Source organism: Chiloscyllium punctatum, chromosome 18 (assembly GCF_047496795.1).
Source record: "Chiloscyllium punctatum isolate Juve2018m chromosome 18, sChiPun1.3, whole genome shotgun sequence".
Classification (NCBI taxonomy): domain Eukaryota; kingdom Metazoa; phylum Chordata; class Chondrichthyes; order Orectolobiformes; family Hemiscylliidae; genus Chiloscyllium; species Chiloscyllium punctatum.
Window position 1 is genome coordinate 78,893,206 of NC_092756.1, and position 22,197 is coordinate 78,915,402.

Consider the following 22,197-nt stretch of genomic DNA (forward strand, 5'->3'; position numbering starts at 1 on the left):
CTTGATCTTAACATTCGTTCTGGTTATTCATTCGTATGATGTGGCTGGTGGTAATTAAGCATTTATTCCCCATCCCTAATTGCCTTTGAGCCCCCTCCTTGAACCGCTGTAGATTTGGCATGTAGGGACACTCGCAGTGGTGTTAGGGAGGGAGGTCCAGGACTTCGACACAGAGACTTTGAAGGAAAAATGATATATTTTCCAGTCAGGATAGTGAATGGCTTGGAGGGGAGCTTGCAGGTGGTGATGCTCCTCTGTATCTATTGCTCTTGTCCTTTGCAGTTGTAGAAGTTGCTGATTTGAAGGTGCTGTTGAAATAGCCTTCATGAGTTTCTGCAGTGAATCTTGCAGCTAATGTACAGCAGCACAGTGGCTCAGTGGTCAGCACTGCTGTCTCACAGCACCAGGGACCCAGGTGTGATTCCAACCTCGGGCGACTGTCTGTGTAAAGTTTGCACATTCTCCCTGTGTCGGCGTGGGTTTCCTCCAGGTGCTCCAGTTTCCTCCCACCATCCAAAGGTGTGCAGGTCAGGTAAATTGGCCATGCTGAATTGTCCATAGTGTTCAGGGATGTGTAGGTTAGGTTCATTAGTCAGGGATAAATATAGGGTAGGGGAATGGGTCTGGGTGGGTAACTTTTCGGAAGGTCACTGTGGGCTTGTTGGGCTGAAGGGCCTGTTTCCACTCTGTAAGGATTCTATGACTGTCAATGGTGGAGGGAGTGAATGTTTAAGGTGATGACTGGAATGCCAGTCAGCTCATTTTTTTTGTCTTGAATCATGTCAAGTTTCTTGAATGTTGTTGGAGCTGCCCTCATCCAGGCAAGTGGAAACTATACCATTACGCTCCTGACGTGTACTTTGTAGATGATGGACTTAGTGTTAAGCAACTTTATGTGACAAATGTAAAAATATGAATAGCTGCTACTCAACAAACGCTCATAAATTAGATTGGTTTGGGTGGAGTTGTGGGTGATCTGCTGAAAGCAAGGTCCTGAAAATGTGTTAAATGCCTATGTTCTTGAGCTTTCCTAATGAATCCGGTCTAACTGACTTTTCCACCCTTTAATGTAAGTTTGATGTGCTTTGCATAGAATCCCAACTGTGGGGAAGCATGCCATTCGGCCCCTCAAGTCTGCACCAACCCTCTGAAGAGCATTCCACCCAGACCCACACCCCTACCCAATTCCTGCATTTCCCATGACCTAGTCTGCACATCTCTGGACACTGTGGGCAATTTGGCATGTCCAATTCACCTCGCCTGCACAGCTTTGGACTATAGGAGGAAACCAGAGCACCCAGAGGAAATCAATGCAGACACGGGGGGAATGTGCAGACTCCACATAGACTGTCGCCCAAGGGTAGAAGCAAACCCTGGTTCCTGGTGTTGTGAGGCAGCAGTGTTAACCAGTGAGCCACTATGCCGCCTTATACAGTGGGTTTCTTGTGATATGGAACCCAGGACCAGAAATGTGGTACCTCCTGCAGTGACTCCATCCACATTTGTAACAATCAAATGGTAATCTCAGTGGCAAGAGCTACATTGACCAGGATGCTCCTAAGTTCAAGGTCTTTGTTAAAGCTGCATGGTAGACTATTGCAGAAAATACGGAGGCATGGAATTGTGGGTGATTTAGCGGTTTGGACCAGAAATTTGCTAACTGATTGGCTTCGGATTGGTTTCACAGGTCAGCGCAACATCAAGGGCCGAAGGGCTTGTACTGCGCTATAATGTTCTATGTTATATACATAAAGGCCTATGTAAAGCTTTTGGTGGTGGAAAAGCTTGAATTTTCAGAGTAGCAGTGGAACCTGATATTTGTTACACATAGAGGCAAAGCAGTAATATCTTTGGATGGTTAATCCAGGGTGGTCTGGGGACATGGGTACTGCCATGGTAGGTGGTGAAATTTGAATTTAATAAAACCTGAAATGAAAAGTGTGGTGAATGGAAACCATGTAACTATTGTTTTAAGAACACTCTGGTTACTAACGTCATTTAGGGAATTGAATCTGTCTGCAGATCCGCAACAATGTGCTTAACTCTTAGCTGCCTGCTGAAATATTCTGGAAAGCTAATCTCAAGGGCAGTTAGGATGAGTAACAACTGCTAGCCTTGCAGTGACGGCCACAGTGACTAATGAAGCCAGTTGACAAGTTTGGCTGACTGAAAAATGAATTTGGAATTCAGATACTCAAATGTGCAAAGCTCAGTTATGTGAGATGACTTTGAGAGTTGAGGAGATTAATGAAAGACTGAACGAAGATGTGCACAACTACAACTAGTTTTGCCATGGTAATCAGGGAGCAACTGATTCCTCTGACAGGGGATTGGTAGGTAACAAGGTGTCACAAGCCTAGGGCTACACCGAAGCAGAGGCCCCTCTATGTAGTTATGAATGTTGGAAGCAGGAGAGCTTAGCCAACTTAGATTGTACTGCCAACTGTTCCAGTTAGACGTGAGAACAGGACACGGGAAGATGGGGCTGACCAAGAGGAGCTTCTCCAGAAGAGTCTGCAGGTTAGGAAAGATCAGAATTGAACTGAAGTCAATTGCCCTGTTGAGTCTTCATTATTAACTTTCAGACATTAGACTTTACCCCTCCCTGACCTTCTACAATACCTTCTCCCTTCCCAGAGCTAGGAAGCCATACCTGGGGTCAGGGCTGATTTTGCACCAAGCTACCTCCTCGTTTAAGTTCCATCGATGCAATATCAGCCAGGCATGGCATTCCGCTGCTGGCAGGGCAGTGCATTTGCTGGGGAGGGCTGGGTTACAAGGTGGGGGGGCAAGGGAATGGCGGGTATAGAGACACCAGCAGGGACTGGTCGTAATATATTCAGAATGTGTTAAATAGCTGCTTTTCTATACAATGCCACACAATAGCTAGAGACTTCTCTGATCAATGAAGTTGTCTGATGCATGTTACAAATGCAAGTATTAGGCAAAATAAATAGGTAATTTCTTTTAATTGAATGTGAGTTGAAGTATGTTGTCACACAGAATTATTTTCTCCCTCACTTATTGTTATGTCTCAAAAATCAAGATTTCATGGGTAACCAGTAACTGCTGAACCCCCACTCCAACGAATGGTCATTGCCTTTGTGTGAGAGAGAGAGATATGTAAGAGATAGGTTTGGTGGTTCTGGTCATCCATTAACTCAGTCGAACACGCAGCCTAAATATTTTATGTTTGGAACAATCAAAGCACCCCATCATCCACAATGTAAGATAGGTAAATGTTTTCGAGACTTTACTGAAGTGACTAATTTTATCGTACCAATCATGGGGCATGGGGTTCAGACAATACTTAAGAACTTCCATGTGCTGTTAAACAGGAAGAACCGAAATAAAAGAAACAAATGAGATGCGGGCATTTAGTTTTTGCAAAATATTGTTTCATAGCAGACAATGCTAATATGTCAGACAGAAGCAGCATCCAACGCATTACCTTGGAGAAGCAGAGAGAATGTTTAGAAGTTGAACTTTCACACATACATTGCACCTTTTGCTGGACAGGCTGAAAGTCCCAACTCAGTCTGACACTGTGAAATGAACCATCCTACTGCCTCACAAGGGGTCATAATCCTGTTAAAAGGCAATTGGTAAATCTCCAATCCCATTGTGATCAATTACCCTGTAAACAACTTCAGTGTCAAGTATTGTTTAGTAATTAAATTGGTTCAAAACTTCAAAAATATCTCTTACCACGGTAATTTTGAGCTCAGTAGAGCTCAGTGCTGTAATAGGGACTCCAGACGTAACAGCAATGTACTTGATCCTTAACCATCTGTCAAATAGCCAAATTGAGAAAAGGCTTTGATTCATCAGTGAGGGGCCGAGCAGAATACACGTGTTCTGTCATTACAATGAATACAGTAGTTGTGTGATAGAATGTAGATGTCACGACCATTTTTCACAAAGGGACTGGATAGTACAATTGATTTAAATACATGCCTCCATTTGTTGGCAATGCTCACAATTTGGTAATTAAACAACCAAGTCCTGACAGATTATCTGTGGGATGGGTGGTTCATTAGATGGAGTAGTGGAAAGCAGAGGAGAGTGAATGTCAATGAAGCTTGAAGCACAGTCTAACAATGTTCATTTCAGTCTTCTGCAAAGTGTGCTGCAGGAATAACATCCAAGGAAAAAAATGAGCAAGTGCACAATAAAAAACCTATTGGGTTAAGATTAAAAGCTGCGCTGGTCCAGCACTGCAGTTCAGTCCATGCACACAGCCACTGCATGGTGAGCTCAATTCTCCACTTATACGTTTTGATTGGCATGGATCCTACGCTGTACTTGTATCCATTAGTGATTGCCTATTCTCACTGCTCCATCAGTGTGCCTCCATCCTCACCATGTTCTCAGTACACCTGTATCCGCAATGCTCCTTTGGTGCACCTCCACTTTATTCTCAAAGCTGCCTGTGCCTGCCACTCCCTTGGTGTACCTGTATCCTCACTGCACCCACAGCGTGCCTGCCTGTATCTCACAGCTCCCACAGTGTGCCTGCCTGTATCCTCACTACTCCCTCAGTGTGCCTGCCTGTATCCTCACAGCTCCCTCAGTGTGCTTGCCTATATATCACAGCTCCCGTGGTGTGCCTGCCTGTATCTCACAGCTCCCGTGGTGTGCCTGCCTGTATCTCACTGCTCCCACGGTGTGCCTGCCTGTATCTCACAGCTCCCACAGTGTGCCTGCCTGTATCTCACTGCTCCCACGGTGTGCCTGCTTGTATATCACAGCTCCCTCAGTGTGCCTGCCTGTATCCTCACTGCTCCCTCAGTATGCCTGCCTGTATCTCACAGCTCCCACAGTGTGCCTGCCTGTATCCTCACTGCTCCCTCAGTGTGCTTGCCTGTATCTCACTACTCCCACGGTGTGCCTGCCTGTATCCTCACTGCTCCCTCAGTGTGCTTGCCTATATATCACCGCTCCCGTGGTGTGCCTGCCTGTATCTCACAGCTCCCGTGGTGTGCCTGCCTGTATCTCACAGCTCCCACAGTGTGCCTGCCTGTATCTCACTGCTCCCACGGTGTGCCTGCTTGTACCTCACAGCTCCCTCAGTGTGCCTGCCTGTATCCTCACTGCTCCCTCAGTATGCCTGCCTGTATCTCACAGCTCCCACAGTGTGCCTGCCTGTATCCTCACTGCTCTCTCAGTGTGCGTGCCTGTATCTCACTGCTCCCACGGTGTGCCTGCTTGTATCTCACAGCTCCCACAGTGTGCCTGCCTGTATCCTCACAGCTCCCTCGGTGTGCCTGCCTGTATCTCAGTGCTCCCACAGTGTGGCTGCCTGTATCCTCACTGATCCCTCAGTATGCCTGTAACCTCACTGATCCCTCAGTGTGCCTCTATCCTCTCTGCTCCTCCCTCAGTGTGCCTGTATCCTTACTGCTCCCTCAGTGTGCCTCTATCCTCTCTGCTCCTCCCTCAGTGTGCCTGTATCCTCACTGATCGCTCGGTGTGCCTGTATCCTCACTGCTCCCTCGGTGTGCCTGTGTCCTCACTGCTCACTCATTGTGCCCGTATCCTCACTGATCCCTCGGTGTGTCTGCCTGTATCCTCATTGCTCCCTCAGTGTACCTGCCCTATGCTCACTGCTCCCACGGTGTGCCTGCCAGTATCCTCACTGCTCCCTCAGTATGCCTGCCTGTATCTCACAGCTCCCACAGTGTGCCTGACTGTATCCTCACTGCTCCCTCAGTGTGGCTGCCTGTATCCTCACTCATCCCTCCGTATGCTGGAACCGCACTGCTCCCTCAGTATGCCTCGATCCTCTCTGCTGCACCCTCAGTGTGCCTGTATCCTCACTGATCCCGCAGTGTGGCTGCCTGTATCCTCACTGCTCCCACGGTGTGCCTGCCTGTATCCTCACTGCTCCCACGGTGTGCCTGCCTGTATCCTCACTGCTCCCTCAGTGTGCCTGCCTGTATCCTCACTGCTCCCTCAGTGTGCCTGCCTGTATCCTCACTGCTCCCTCAGTGTGCCTGCCTGTATCCTCACGCTCCCTCGGTGTGCCTGCCTGTATCCTCACTGCTCTCTCGGTGTGCCTGCCTGTAACTCTGCTCCCTCAGTGTGCCTTCCTGTATCTCACTGCTCCCACAGTGTGCCTGCCTGTATTTCACTGAGCCCTCAGTGTGCCTGCCTGTATCCTCACTGCTCCCTCAGTGTGCCTGCCTGTATCCTCACACTCCCACAGTGTGCCTGCCTGTATCCTCACTGCTCTCTCTGTGTGCCTGCCTGTATCTCTGCTCCCTCAGTGTGCCTTCCTGTATCTCACAGCTCCCACCGTCTGCCTGCCTGTATTTCACTGATCCCACAGTGTGGCTGCCTGTGCCTCAGTGCTCCCACAGTGTTGAGCCTGCCTGTATCGTCACTGCTCCCTCAGTGTGCCTGCCTGTATCCTCACTGCTCCCACGGTGTGCCTGCCTGTATCCTCGCTGCTCCTACGGTGTGCCTGCCTGTATCCTCGCTGCTCTCTCGGTGTGCCTGCCTGTATCTCTCTGCTCCCTCGGTGTGCCTGCCTGTATCCTCACTGCTCCCTCAGTGTGCCTGCCTGTATCCTCACTGCTCCCACAGTGTGCCTGCCTGTATTTCACTGATCCCACAGTGTGGCTGCCTGTGCCTCAGTGCTCGCACAGTGTTGAGCCTGCCTGTATCTCACAGCTCCCACAGTGTGCCTGCCTGTATCTCACTGCTCGCTCGGTGTGCCTGTCTGTATCCTCACTGCTTCCACAGTGTGCCTGCCTGTATCCTCACTGCTTCCACAGTGTGCCTGCCTGTGTCCTCACTGCACCCATAGTGTGCCTGCCTGTATGTCACTGCACCCATAGTGTGCCTGCCTGTATCTCACTGCTCCCTCAGTGTGCCTGCCTGTATCTCACTGCTCCCTCAGTGTGCCTGCCTGTATCTCACTGCTCCCTCAGTGTGCCTGCCTGTGTCCTCACTGCTCCCTCGGTGTGCCTGTGTCCTCTCTGCTCCCTCGGTGTGCCTGTGTCCTCTCTGCTCCCTCGGTGTGCCTGTGTCCTCACTGCTCCCTCGGTGTGCCTGTGTCCTCACTGCTCCCTCGGTGTGCCTGTGTCCTCTCTGCTCCCTCGGTGTGCCTGTGTCCTCACTGCTCCCTCGGTGTGCCTGTGTCCTCACTGCTCCCTCAGTGTGCCTGTGTCCTCACTGCTCCCTCAGTGTGCCTGTATCCTCATTGCTCCCACAGTGTGCCTGTATCCACACTGCTCCCTCGGTGTGCCTGTATCATCACTAATCCCTTGGTGTGCCTGTATCATCACTGCTCCCTTAGTGTGGCTGCCTGTATCCTCATTGATCCCTCAGTGTGCCTGCCTGTATTTCACTGATCCCACAGTGTGGCTGCCTGTGCCTCAGTGCTCGCACAGTGTTGAGCCTGCCTGTATCTCACAGCTCCCACAGTGTGCCTTCCTGTATCTCACTGCTCGCTCGGTGTGCCTGCCTGTATCCTCACTGCTTCCACAGTGTGCCTGCCTGTATCCTCACTGCTTCCACAGTGTGCCTGCCTGTGTCCTCACTGCACCCATAGTGTGCCTGCCTGTATGTCACTGCACCCATAGTGTGCCTGCCTGTATCTCACTGCTCCCACAGTGTGCCTGCCTGTGTCTCACTGCTCCCACAGTGTGCCTGCCTGTGTCTCACTGCTCCCTCAGTGTGCCTGCCTGTGTCCTCACTGCTCCCTCGGTGTGCCTGTGTCCTCACTGCTCCCTCAGTGTGCCTGTGTCCTCACTGCTCCCTCGGTGTGCCTGTGTCCTCTCTGCTCCCTCGGTGTGCCTGTGTCCTCTCTGCTCCCTCGGTGTGCCTGTGTCCTCACTGCTCCCTCAGTGTGCCTGTGTCCTCACTGCTCCCTCAGTGTGCCTGTGTCCTCACTGCTCCCTCAGTGTGCCTGTATCCTCATTGCTCCCACAGTGTGCCTGTATCCACACTGCTCCCTCGGTGTGCCTGAATCCTCATTGCTCCCACAGTGTGCCTGTATCCACACTGCTCCCTCGGTGTGCCTGTATCATCACTAATCCCTCGGTGTGCCTGTATCATCACTGCTCCCTCAGTGTGGCTGCCTGTATCCTCACTGATCCCTCAGTATGCCTGTAACCTCACCGCTCCCTCAATGTGAATGTGTCCTCACTGCTCCCCCAGTGTGCCTGAATCCTCACTGATCGCTCGGTGTGCCTGTATCCTCACTGCTCCCTCGGTGTGCCTGTATCCTCACTGCTCCCTCGGTGTGCCTGTGTCCTCACTGCTCACTCATTGTGCCCGTATCCTCACTGATCCCTCGGTGTGCCGGTATCCTCACTGCTCCCTCAGTGTACCTGCCCGTATGCTCACTGCTCCCTTGGTGTGCCTGCCAGTATCCTCACTGCTCTCTCGGTGTGCCTGCCTGTATCTCACAGCTCCCACAGTGTGACTGCCTGTATCCTCACTGCTCCCTCCGTATGCCTGCCTGTATCCTCACTGCTCCCTCAGTGTGCCTGCCTGTATCCTCATTGCTCCCTCAGTGTACCTGCTTTTATCTCACTGCTCCCACAGTGTGCCTGCCTGTATCCTCACTGCTCCCTCAGTGTTGCTGCCTGTATCCTCACTGCTCCCTCAGTGTGGCTGCCTGTATCCTCACTGACCCCTCAGTATGCCTGTAACCTCACTGCTCCCTCAGTATGCCTTGATCCTCTCTGCTGCTCCCTCAGTGTGCCTGTATCCTCACTGATCGCTCGGTGTGCCTGTATCCTCACTGATCGCTCGGTGTGCCTGTATCCTCACTGATCCCTCAGTGTGGCTGCCTGTATCCTCACTGCTCCTTCGGTGTGCCTGCCTGTATCCTCACTGCTCCCACAGTGTTGAGCCTGCCTGTATCCTCGCTGCTCCCACGGTGTGCCTGCCTGTATCCTCGCTGCTCTCTCGGTGTGCCTGCCTGTATCTCTCTGCTCCCTCGGTGTGCCTGCCTGTATCCTCACTGCTCCCTCAGTGTGCCTGTATCCTCATTGATCCCTCAGTGTGCCTGTGTCCTCACTGCTCCCTCAATGGGCATGTGTCCTCACTGCTCCCTAGGTGTGCCTGTATCCTCACTGCTCCCTCGGTGTGCCTGTATCCACACTGCTCCCTTGGTGTGCCTGTATCATCACTAATCCCTTGGTGTGCCTGTATCATCACTGCTCCCTCAGTGTGGCTGCCTGTATCCTCACTGATCCCTCAGTATGCCTGTAACCTCACTGCTCCCTCAGTGTGCCTCTATCCTCTCTGCTGCTCCCTCGGTGTGCCTGTATCATCACTGAATCCCTCGGTGTGCCTGTGTCCTCACTGCTCCCTCAGTGTGCCTGTGTCCTCACTGCTCCCTCAATGTGAATGTGTCCTGACTGCTCCCTCAGTGTGCCTGTATCCTCACTGATCGCTCGGTGTGCCTGTATCCTCACTGCTCCCTCGGTGTGCCTGTGTCCTCACTGCTCACTCATTGTGCCCATATCCTCACTGATCCCTCAGTGTGCCTGCCGGTATCCTCACTGCTCCCTCAGTGTGCCTCCCCGTATGCTCACTGCTCTCTCGGTGTGCCTGCCTTTATCTCACTGCTCCCACAGTGTGCCTGCCTCTATCCTCACTGCTCCCTCAGTGTGCCTGCCTATATATCACAGCTCCCGTGGTGTGCCTGCCTGTATCTCACAGCTCCCGTGGTGTGCCTGCCTGTATCTCACTGCTCCCACGGTGTGCCTGCCTGTATCTCACAGCTCCCACAGTGTGCCTGCCTGTATCCTCACTGCTCCCTCAGTGTGCCTGCCTGTATCTCACTGCTCCCACGGTGTGGCTGCCTGTATCCTCACTGATCCCTCAGTATGCCTGTAACCTCACTGCTCCCTCAGTGTGCCTCTATCCTCTCTGCTCCTCCCTCAGTGTGCCTGTATCCTCACTGATCGCTCGGTGTGCCTGTGTCCTCACTGCTCACTCATTGTGCCCATATCCTCTCTGATCCCTCGGTGTGCCGGTATCCTCACTGATCCCTCGGTGTGCCGGTATCCTCACTGCTCCCCCAGTGTGGCTGCCTGTATCTCTCTGCTCCCTCAGTGTGCCTGCCTGTATCCTCATTGCTCCCTCAGTGTACCTGCCCGTATGCTCACTGCTCTCTCGGTGTGCCTACCAGTATCCTCACTGCTCTCTCGGTGTGCCTACCAGTATCCTCACTGCTCTCTCGGTGTGTCTGCCTGTATCTCACAGCTCCCACAGTGTGCCTGCCTGTATCCTCACTGCTTCCACAGTGTGCCTGCCTGTATCCTCACTGCTTCAAAAGTGTGCCTGCCTGTGTCCTCACTGCACGCATAGTGTGCCTGCCTGTATGTCACTGCACCCATAGTGTGCCTGCCTGTATCTCACTGCTCCCTCAGTGTGCCTGCCTGTATCTCACTGCTCCCACGGTGTGCCTGCCTGTATCCTCACTGCTCCCTCAGTGTGCCTGCCTGTATCCTCATTGCTCCCTCAGTGTACCTGCCCGTATGCTCACTGCTCTCTCGGTGTGCCTACCAGTATCCTCACTGCTCTCTCGGTGTGCCTGCCTGTATCTCACAGCTCCCACAGTGTGCCTGTCTGTATCCTCACTGCTTCCACAGTGTGCCTGCCTGTATCCTCACTGCTCCCTCAGTGTGCCTGCCTCTATCCTCACTGCTCCCACGGTCTGCCTTCCTGTATCCTCACTGCTCCCTCAGTGTGTCTGCCTGTATCCTCATTGCTCCCTCAGTGTACCTGCCCGTATGCTCACTGCTCCCACGGTGTGCCTGCCAGTATCCTCACTGCTCTCTCGGTGTGCCTGCCTGTATCTCACTGCTCCCACAGTGTGCCTGCCTGTATCCTCACTGCTCCCTCAGTGTGGCTGCCTGTATCCTCACTCATCCCTCCGTATGCCTGGAACCGCACTGCTCCCTCAGTATGCCTCGATCCTCTCTGCTGCACCCTCAGTGTGCCTGTATCCTCACTGATCCCTCAGTGTGGCTGCCTGTGCCTCAGTGCTCCCACAGTGTTGAGCCTGCCTGTATCCTCACTGCTCCCTCAGTGTGCCTGCCTGTATCCTCACTGCTCCCACGGTGTGCCTGCCTGTATCCTCGCTGCTCCCACGGTGTGCCTGCCTGTATCCTCGCTGCTCCCTCAGTGTGCCTGCCTGTATCCTCACGCTCCCACGGGTACTTCAGATCTGTGTTCACTGGGGAAGACACATGCAATCTCCTTGAGGTAACAGTGGCTGAAGGACCTGAACTTAAGGGAATTTCTATTTGCCAGGATTTGGTGTTGGAGAGACAGTTAGGTCTGAAGGTTGATAAGTCTCCGGGACCTGATGGCCTGCATCCCAGGGTACTGAAGGAGGTGGCTCGGGAAATCGTGGATGCGCTGGTGATTATTTTCCAGAGTTCAATAGAATCGGGGTCGGTTCCTGAGGATTGGAGGGCGGCTAATGTTGTGCCACTTTTTAAGAAGGGTGGGCGGGAGAAAGCAGGAAATTATAGACCAGTTAGTCTGACCTCAGTGGTGGGAAAGATGCTGGAGTCTATTATAAAGGATGAAATTACGGCACATCTGGATAATAGTAACAGGATAGGACAGAGTCAGCATGGATTTATGAAGGGGAAATCATGCTTGACTAATCTTCTTGAATTTTTTGAGGATGTAACTCGGAAGATGGACGAGGGAGATCCAGTGGATGTAGTGTACCTGGACTTTCAGAAAGCTTTTGATAAAGTCCCACACAAGAGGTTAGTGAGTAAAATTAGGGTGCACGGGATTGGGGGCAAAGTACTAGATTGGATAGAGAATTGGTTGGCTAATAGGAAACAAAGGGTAGTGATTAACGGCTCCATTTCGGAATGGCAGGCAGTGACCAGTGGGGTACCGCAGGGATCCGTGCTGGGACCGCAGCTTTTTACAATATATGTAAATGATATAGAAGATGGTATCAGCAATAACATTAGCAAATTTGCTGATGACACAAAGCTAGGTGGTAGGGTGAAATGTGATGAGGATGTTAGGGGATTACAGGGTGACCTGGACAAGTTAGGTGAGTGGGCAGATGCATGGCAGATGCAGTTTAATGTGGATAAATGTCTGGTTATCCACTTTGGTGGCAAGAACAGGAAGGCAGATTACTACCTCAATGGTATCAAATTAGGTAAAGGGGCTGTTCAGAGAGATCTGGGTGTTCTTGTCCACCAGTCAATGAAGGCAAGCATGCAGGTACAGCAGGTCGTGAAGAAGGCTAATAGCATGCTGGCCTTCATAACAAGAGGGATTGAGTATAGAAGCAAAGAGGTGCTTCTGCAGCTGTACAGGGCGCTGGTGAGACCACACCTGGAGTACTGTGTACAGTTCTGGTCTCCAAATTTGAGGAAAGACATTCTGGCTATTGAGGGAGTGCAGCGTAGGTTCACGAGGTCAATTCCTGGAATGGCAGGATTGCCTTACACGGAAAGACTGAAGCGACTGGGCTTGTATACCCTTGAGTTTAGAAGACTGAGAGGGGATCTGATTGAAACGTATAGGATTATGAAAGGACTGGACACTCTGGCAGGAGGGAACATATTTCCGTTGATGGGGGAATGCCGAACCAGAGGACACAGCCTAAAAATACGGGGTAGACCATTTAGGACAGAGATGAGGAGAAACTACTTCACCCAGAGAGTGGTGGCTGTGTGGAATGCTCTGCCCCAGAGGGCAGTGGAGGCCCAGTCTCTGGATTCATTTAAGAAAGAATTGGATAGAGCTCTTAAAGATAGTGGAGTCAAGGGGTATGGAGATAAGGCTGGAACAGGATACTGATTAGGAATGATCAGCCATGATCATATTGAATGGTGGTGCAGGCTCGAGGGCAGAATGGCCTACTCCTGCATCTATTGTCTATTGATCCCTCAGTATGCCTGTAACCTCACTGCTCCCTCAGTGTGCCTCTATCCTCTCTGCTCCTCCCTCAGTGTGCCTGTATCCTCACTGATCGCTCGGTGTGCCTGTATCCTCACTGCTCCCTCAGTGTGGCTGCCTGTATCTCACTGCTCCCACGGTGTGCCTGCCTGTATCCTCACTGCTCCCTCAGTGTGCCTGCCTGTATCCTCATTGCTCCCTCAGTGTACCTGCCCGTATGCTCACTGCTCTCTCGGTGTGCCTACCAGTATCCTCACTGCTCTCTCGGTGTGCCTGCCTGTATCTCACTGCTTCCACAGTGTGCCTGCCTGTATCCTCACTGCTCCCTCAGTGTGCCTGCCTGTATCTCACTGCTCCCACAGTGTGCCTGCCTGTATCCACACTGCTCCCTCGGTGTGCCTGTATCATCACTAATCCCTTGGTGTGCCTGTATCATCACTGCTCCCTCAGTGTGGCTGCCTGTATCCTCACTGATCCCTCAGTATGCCTGTAACCTCACTGCTCCCTCAGTGTGCCTCTATCCTCTCTGCTGCTCCCTCAGTGTGCCTGTATCATCACTGAATCCTTCGGTGTGCCTGTGTCCTCACTGCTCCCTCAGTGTGCCTGTATCCTCATTGATCCCTCAGTGTGCCTGTGTCCTCATTGCTCCCTCAGTGTGCCTGTGTCCTCACTGCTCCCTCAATGTGAATGTGTCCTGACTGCTCCCTCAGTGTGCCTGTATCATCACTGAATCCCTCAGTGTGCCTGTGTCCTCACTGCACCCTCAGTGTGCCTGTGTCCTGACTGCTCCCTCAGTGTGCCTGTGTCCTCACAGCACCCTCAGTGTGCCTGTGTCCTCACTGCTCCCTCAATGTGAATGTGTCCTGACTGCTCCCTCAGTGTGCCTGTATCCTCACTGATCGCTCGGTGTGCCTGTATCCTCACTGCTCCCTCGGTGTGCCTGTGTCCTCACTGCTCACTCATTGTGCCCATATCCTCACTGATCCCTCGGTGTGCCGGTATCCTCACTGCTCCCCCAGTGTGGCTGCCTGTATCTCTCTGCTCCCACGGTGTGCCTGCCTGTATCCTCACTGCTCCGTCAGTGTGCCTGCCTGTATCCTCATTGCTCCCTCAGTGTACCTGCCCGTATGCTCACTGCTCTCTCGGTGTGCCTACCAGTATCCTCACTGCTCTCTCGGTGTGCCTGCCTGTATCCTCACTGCTTCCACAGTGTGCCTGCCTGTATCCTCACTGCTTCCACAGTGTGCCTGCCTGTGTCCTCACTGCACGCATAGTGTGCCTGCCTGTGTCCTCACTGCACGCATAGTGTGCCTGCCTGTACGTCACTGCACCCATAGTGTGCCTGCCTGTATCTCACTGCTCCCACAGTGTGCCTGCCTGTATCCACACTGCTCCCTCGGTGTGCCTGTATCCACACTGCTCCCTCGGTGTGACTGTATCATCACTAATCCCTTGGTGTGCCTGTATCATCACTGCTCCCTCAGTGTGGCTGCCTGTATCCTCACTGATCCCTCAGTATGCCTGTAACCTCACTGCTCCCTCAGTGTGCCTCTATCCTCCCTGCTGCTCCCTCAGTGTGCCTGTATCATCACTGAATCCCTCAGTGTGCCTGTGTCCTCACTGCACCCTCAATGTGAATGTGTCCTGACCGCTCCCTTAGTGTGCCTCTATCCTCACTGATCGCTCGGTGTGCCTGTATCCTCACTGCTCACTCATTGTGCCCATATCCTCACTGATCCCTCGGTGTGCCGGTATCCTCACTGCTCCCTCAGTGTGCCTGCCCGTATGCTCACTGCTCTCTCGGTGTGCCTGCCAGTATCCTCACTGCTCTCTCGGTGTGCCTGCCTTTATCTCACTGCTCCCACAGTGTGCCTGCCTGTATCCTCACTGCTCCCAAAGTGTGCTTGCCTATATATCACAGCTCCCGTGGTGTGCCTGCCTGTATCTCACAGCTCCCGTGGTGTGCCTGCCTGTATCTCACAGCTCCCGTGGTGTGCCTGCCTGTATCTCACTGCTCCCACGGTGTGCCTGCCTGTATCTCACAGCTCCCACAGTGTGCCTGCCTGTATCCTCACTGCTCCCTCAGTGTGCCTGCCTGTATCTCACTGCTCCCACGGTGTGGCTGCCTGTATCCTCACTGATCCCTCAGTATGCCTGTAACCTCACTGCTCCCTCAGTGTGCCTCTATCCTCTCTGCTCCTCCCTCAGTGTGCCTGTATCCTCACTGATCGCTCGGTGTGCCTGTGTCCTCACTGCTCACTCATTGTGCCCATATCCTCTCTGATCCCTCGGTGTGCCGGTATCCTCACTGATCCCTCGGTGTGCCGGTATCCTCACTGCTCCCCCAGTGTGGCTGCCTGTATCTCTCTGCTCCCTCAGTGTGCCTGCCTGTATCCTCATTGCTCCCTCAGTGTACCTGCCCGTATGCTCACTGCTCTCTCGGTGTGCCTACCAGTATCCTCACTGCTCTCTCGGTGTGCCTACCAGTATCCTCACTGCTCTCTCGGTGTGTCTGCCTGTATCTCACAGCTCCCACAGTGTGCCTGCCTGTATCCTCACTGCTTCCACAGTGTGCCTGCCTGTATCCTCACTGCTTCAAAAGTGTGCCTGCCTGTGTCCTCACTGCACGCATAGTGTGCCTGCCTGTATGTCACTGCACCCATAGTGTGCCTGCCTGTATCTCACTGCTCCCTCAGTGTGCCTGCCTGTATCTCACTGCTCCCACGGTGTGCCTGCCTGTATCCTCACTGCTCCCTCAGTGTGCCTGCCTGTATCCTCATTGCTCCCTCAGTGTACCTGCCCGTATGCTCACTGCTCTCTCGGTGTGCCTACCAGTATCCTCACTGCTCTCTCGGTGTGCCTGCCTGTATCTCACAGCTCCCACAGTGTGCCTGTCTGTATCCTCACTGCTTCCACAGTGTGCCTGCCTGTATCCTCACTGCTCCCTCAGTGTGCCTGCCTCTATCCTCACTGCTCCCACGGTCTGCCTTCCTGTATCCTCACTGCTCCCTCAGTGTGTCTGCCTGTATCCTCATTGCTCCCTCAGTGTACCTGCCCGTATGCTCACTGCTCCCACGGTGTGCCTGCCAGTATCCTCACTGCTCTCTCGGTGTGCCTGCCTGTATCTCACTGCTCCCACAGTGTGCCTGCCTGTATCCTCACTGCTCCCTCAGTGTGGCTGCCTGTATCCTCACTCATCCCTCCGTATGCCTGGAACCGCACTGCTCCCTCAGTATGCCTCGATCCTCTCTGCTGCACCCTCAGTGTGCCTGTATCCTCACTGATCCCTCAGTGTGGCTGCCTGTGCCTCAGTGCTCCCACAGTGTTGAGCCTGCCTGTATCCTCACTGCTCCCTCAGTGTGCCTGCCTGTATCCTCACTGCTCCCACGGTGTGCCTGCCTGTATCCTCGCTGCTCCCACGGTGTGCCTGCCTGTATCCTCGCTGCTCCCTCAGTGTGCCTGCCTGTATCCTCACGCTCCCACGGGTACTTCAGATCTGTGTTCACTGGGGAAGACACATGCAATCTCCTTGAGGTAACAGTGGCTGAAGGACCTGAACTTAAGGGAATTTCTATTTGCCAGGATTTGGTGTTGGAGAGACAGTTAGGTCTGAAGGTTGATAAGTCTCCGGGACCTGATGGCCTGCATCCCAGGGTACTGAAGGAGGTGGCTCGGGAAATCGTGGATGCGCTGGTGATTATTTTCCAGAGTTCAATAGAATCGGGGTCGGTTCCTGAGGATTGGAGGGCGGCTAATGTTGTGCCACTTTTTAAGAAGGGTGGGCGGGAGAAAGCAGGAAATTATAGACCAGTTAGTCTGACCTCAGTGGTGGGAAAGATGCTGGAGTCTATTATAAAGGATGAAATTACGGCACATCTGGATAATAGTAACAGGATAGGACAGAGTCAGCATGGATTTATGAAGGGGAAATCATGCTTGACTAATCTTCTTGAATTTTTTGAGGATGTAACTCGGAAGATGGACGAGGGAGATCCAGTGGATGTAGTGTACCTGGACTTTCAGAAAGCTTTTGATAAAGTCCCACACAAGAGGTTAGTGAGTAAAATTAGGGTGCACGGGATTGGGGGCAAAGTACTAGATTGGATAGAGAATTGGTTGGCTAATAGGAAACAAAGGGTAGTGATTAACGGCTCCATTTCGGAATGGCAGGCAGTGACCAGTGGGGTACCGCAGGGATCCGTGCTGGGACCGCAGCTTTTTACAATATATGTAAATGATATAGAAGATGGTATCAGCAATAACATTAGCAAATTTGCTGATGACACAAAGCTAGGTGGTAGGGTGAAATGTGATGAGGATGTTAGGGGATTACAGGGTGACCTGGACAAGTTAGGTGAGTGGGCAGATGCATGGCAGATGCAGTTTAATGTGGATAAATGTCTGGTTATCCACTTTGGTGGCAAGAACAGGAAGGCAGATTACTACCTCAATGGTATCAAATTAGGTAAAGGGGCTGTTCAGAGAGATCTGGGTGTTCTTGTCCACCAGTCAATGAAGGCAAGCATGCAGGTACAGCAGGTCGTGAAGAAGGCTAATAGCATGCTGGCCTTCATAACAAGAGGGATTGAGTATAGAAGCAAAGAGGTGCTTCTGCAGCTGTACAGGGCGCTGGTGAGACCACACCTGGAGTACTGTGTACAGTTCTGGTCTCCAAATTTGAGGAAAGACATTCTGGCTATTGAGGGAGTGCAGCGTAGGTTCACGAGGTCAATTCCTGGAATGGCAGGATTGCCTTACACGGAAAGACTGAAGCGACTGGGCTTGTATACCCTTGAGTTTAGAAGACTGAGAGGGGATCTGATTGAAACGTATAGGATTATGAAAGGACTGGACACTCTGGCAGGAGGGAACATATTTCCGTTGATGGGGGAATGCCGAACCAGAGGACACAGCCTAAAAATACGGGGTAGACCATTTAGGACAGAGATGAGGAGAAACTACTTCACCCAGAGAGTGGTGGCTGTGTGGAATGCTCTGCCCCAGAGGGCAGTGGAGGCCCAGTCTCTGGATTCATTTAAGAAAGAATTGGATAGAGCTCTTAAAGATAGTGGAGTCAAGGGGTATGGAGATAAGGCTGGAACAGGATACTGATTAGGAATGATCAGCCATGATCATATTGAATGGTGGTGCAGGCTCGAGGGCAGAATGGCCTACTCCTGCATCTATTGTCTATTGATCCCTCAGTATGCCTGTAACCTCACTGCTCCCTCAGTGTGCCTCTATCCTCTCTGCTCCTCCCTCAGTGTGCCTGTATCCTCACTGATCGCTCGGTGTGCCTGTATCCTCACTGCTCCCTCAGTGTGGCTGCCTGTATCTCACTGCTCCCACGGTGTGCCTGCCTGTATCCTCACTGCTCCCTCAGTGTGCCTGCCTGTATCCTCATTGCTCCCTCAGTGTACCTGCCCGTATGCTCACTGCTCTCTCGGTGTGCCTACCAGTATCCTCACTGCTCTCTCGGTGTGCCTGCCTGTATCTCACTGCTTCCACAGTGTGCCTGCCTGTATCCTCACTGCTCCCTCAGTGTGCCTGCCTGTATCTCACTGCTCCCACAGTGTGCCTGCCTGTATCCACACTGCTCCCTCGGTGTGCCTGTATCATCACTAATCCCTTGGTGTGCCTGTATCATCACTGCTCCCTCAGTGTGGCTGCCTGTATCCTCACTGATCCCTCAGTATGCCTGTAACCTCACTGCTCCCTCAGTGTGCCTCTATCCTCTCTGCTGCTCCCTCAGTGTGCCTGTATCATCACTGAATCCTTCGGTGTGCCTGTGTCCTCACTGCTCCCTCAGTGTGCCTGTATCCTCATTGATCCCTCAGTGTGCCTGTGTCCTCATTGCTCCCTCAGTGTGCCTGTGTCCTCACTGCTCCCTCAATGTGAATGTGTCCTGACTGCTCCCTCAGTGTGCCTGTATCATCACTGAATCCCTCAGTGTGCCTGTGTCCTCACTGCACCCTCAGTGTGCCTGTGTCCTGACTGCTCCCTCAGTGTGCCTGTGTCCTCACAGCACCCTCAGTGTGCCTGTGTCCTCACTGCTCCCTCAATGTGAATGTGTCCTGACTGCTCCCTCAGTGTGCCTGTATCCTCACTGATCGCTCGGTGTGCCTGTATCCTCACTGCTCCCTCGGTGTGCCTGTGTCCTCACTGCTCACTCATTGTGCCCATATCCTCACTGATCCCTCGGTGTGCCGGTATCCTCACTGCTCCCCCAGTGTGGCTGCCTGTATCTCTCTGCTCCCACGGTGTGCCTGCCTGTATCCTCACTGCTCCGTCAGTGTGCCTGCCTGTATCCTCATTGCTCCCTCAGTGTACCTGCCCGTATGCTCACTGCTCTCTCGGTGTGCCTACCAGTATCCTCACTGCTCTCTCGGTGTGCCTGCCTGTATCCTCACTGCTTCCACAGTGTGCCTGCCTGTATCCTCACTGCTTCCACAGTGTGCCTGCCTGTGTCCTCACTGCACGCATAGTGTGCCTGCCTGTGTCCTCACTGCACGCATAGTGTGCCTGCCTGTACGTCACTGCACCCATAGTGTGCCTGCCTGTATCTCACTGCTCCCACAGTGTGCCTGCCTGTATCCACACTGCTCCCTCGGTGTGCCTGTATCCACACTGCTCCCTCGGTGTGACTGTATCATCACTAATCCCTTGGTGTGCCTGTATCATCACTGCTCCCTCAGTGTGGCTGCCTGTATCCTCACTGATCCCTCAGTATGCCTGTAACCTCACTGCTCCCTCAGTGTGCCTCTATCCTCCCTGCTGCTCCCTCAGTGTGCCTGTATCATCACTGAATCCCTCAGTGTGCCTGTGTCCTCACTGCACCCTCAGTGTGCCTGTGTCCTCACTGCTCCCTCAATGTGAATGTGTCCTGACCGCTCCCTTAGTGTGCCTCTATCCTCACTGATCGCTCGGTGTGCCTGTATCCTCACTGCTCACTCATTGTGCCCATATCCTCACTGATCCCTCGGTGTGCCGGTATCCTCACTGCTCCCTCAGTGTGCCTGCCCGTATGCTCACTGCTCTCTCGGTGTGCCTGCCAGTATCCTCACTGCTCTCTCGGTGTGCCTGCCTTTATCTCACTGCTCCCACAGTGTGCCTGCCTGTATCCTCACTGCTCCCAAAGTGTGCTTGCCTATATATCACAGCTCCCGTGGTGTGCCTGCCTGTATCTCACAGCTCCCGTGGTGTGCCTGCCTGTATCTCACAGCTCCCGTGGTGTGCCTGCCTGTATCTCACTGCTCCCACGGTGTGCCTGCCTGTATCTCACAGCTCCCACAGTGTGCCTGCCTGTATCCTCACTGCTCCCTCAGTGTGCCTGCCTGTATCTCACTGCTCCCACGGTGTGGCTGCCTGTATCCTCACTGATCCCTCAGTATGCCTGTAACCTCACTGCTCCCTCAGTGTGCCTCTATCCTCTCTGCTCCTCCCTCAGTGTGCCTGTATCCTCACTGATCGCTCGGTGTGCCTGTATCCTCACTGCTCCCTCGGTGTGCCTGTGTCCTCACTGCTCACTCATTGTGCCCGTATCCTCACTGATCCCTCGGTGTGACGGTATCCTCACTGCTCCCTCAGTGTGGCTGCCTGTATCTCACTGCTCCCACGGTGTGCCTGCCTGTATCCTCACTGCTCCCTCAGTGTGCCTGCCTGTATCCTCATTGCTCCCTCAGTGTACCTGCCTGTGTCCTCACTGCTCCCTCCGTATGCCTGCCTGTATCCTCATTGCTCCCACGGTCTGCCTTCCTGTATCCTCACTGCTCCCTCAGTGTGTCTGCCTGTATCCTCATTGCTCCCTCAGTGTACCTGCCCGTATGCTCACTGCTCCCACGGTGTGCCTGCCAGTATCCTCACTGCTCTCTCGGTGTGCCTGCCTGTATCTCACTGCTCCCACAGTGTGCCTGCCTGTATCCTCACTGCTCCCTCAGTGTGGCTGCCTGTATCCTCACTCATCCCTCCGTATGCTGGAACCGCACTGCTCCCTCAGTATGCCTCGATCCTCTCTGCTGCACCCTCAGTGTGCCTGTATCCTCACATCCCTCAGTGTGGCTGCCTGTATCCTCACTGCTCCCTCGGTGTGCCTGCCTGTATCCTCACTGCTTCCACAGTGTGCCTGCCTGCATTTCACTGATCCCACAGTGTGGCTGCCTGTGCCTCAGTGCTCCCACAGTGTTGAGCCTGCCTGTATCCTCACTGCTCCCTCAGTGTGCCTGCCTGTATCCTCACTGCTCCCACGGTGTGCCTGCCTGTATCCTCGCTGCTACCACGGTGTGCCTGCCTGTATCCTCGCTGCTCCCTCAGTGTGCCTGCCTGTATCCTCACGCTCCCACGGTGTGCCTGCCTGTATCCTCACTGCTCTCTCGGTGTGCCTTCCTGTATCTCACTGCTCCCACAGTGTGCCTGCCTGTATTTCACTGATCCCACAGTGTGGCTGCCTGTGCCTCAGTGCTCCCACAGTATTGAGCCTGCCTGTATCTCACAGCTCCCACAGTGTGCCTGCCTGTATCTCACTGCTCGCTCGGTGTGCCTGCCTGTATCCTCACTGCTTCCACAGTGTGCCTGCCTGTATCCTCACTGCTCCCACGGTCTGCCTTCCTGTATCCTCACTGCTCCCTCAGTGTGCCTGCCTGTATCCTCATTGCTCCCTCAGTGTACCTGCTTTTATCTCACTGCTCCCACAGTGTGCCTGCCTGTATCCTCACTGCTCCCTCAGTGTGGCTGCCTGTATCCTCACTCATCCCTCCGTATGCCTGTAACCTCACTGCTCCCTCAGTATGCCTCGATCCTCTCTGCTGCTCCCTCAGTGTGCCTGTATCCTCACTGATCGCTCGGTGTGCCTGTATCCTCACTGATCCCTCAGTGTGGCTGCCTGTATCCTCACTGCTCCTTCGGTGTGCCTGCCTGTATCCTCACTGCTCCCACAGTGTTGAGCCTGCCTGTATCCTCGCTGCTCCAACGGTGTGCCTGCCTTTATCCTCGCTGCTCTCTCGGTGTGCCTGCCTTTATCTCTCTGCTCCCTCGGTGTGCCTGCCTTTATCTCTCTGCTCCCTCGGTGTGCCTGCCTGTATCCTCACTGCTCCCTCAGTGTGCCTGTATCCTCATTGATCCCTCAGTGTGCCTGTGTCCTCACTGCTCCCTCAATGGGCATGTGTCCTCACTGCTCCCTCGGTGTGCCTGTATCCTCACTGCTCCCTCGGTGTGCCTGTATCCACACTGCTCCCTTGGTGTGCCTGTATCATCACTAATCCCTTGGTGTGCCTGTATCCTCACTGCTCCCTC

General features: G+C 53.3%; 1 protein-coding gene across 2 annotated transcripts in view; it reads left to right on the forward strand.

Moving 5' to 3' along the window:
* The window catches only part of xpnpep3 (X-prolyl aminopeptidase 3, mitochondrial), an 84,433-nt gene that overhangs the window by 3,496 nt on the left and 58,740 nt on the right, over positions 1 to 22,197 (forward strand). The window lies entirely within an intron of this gene.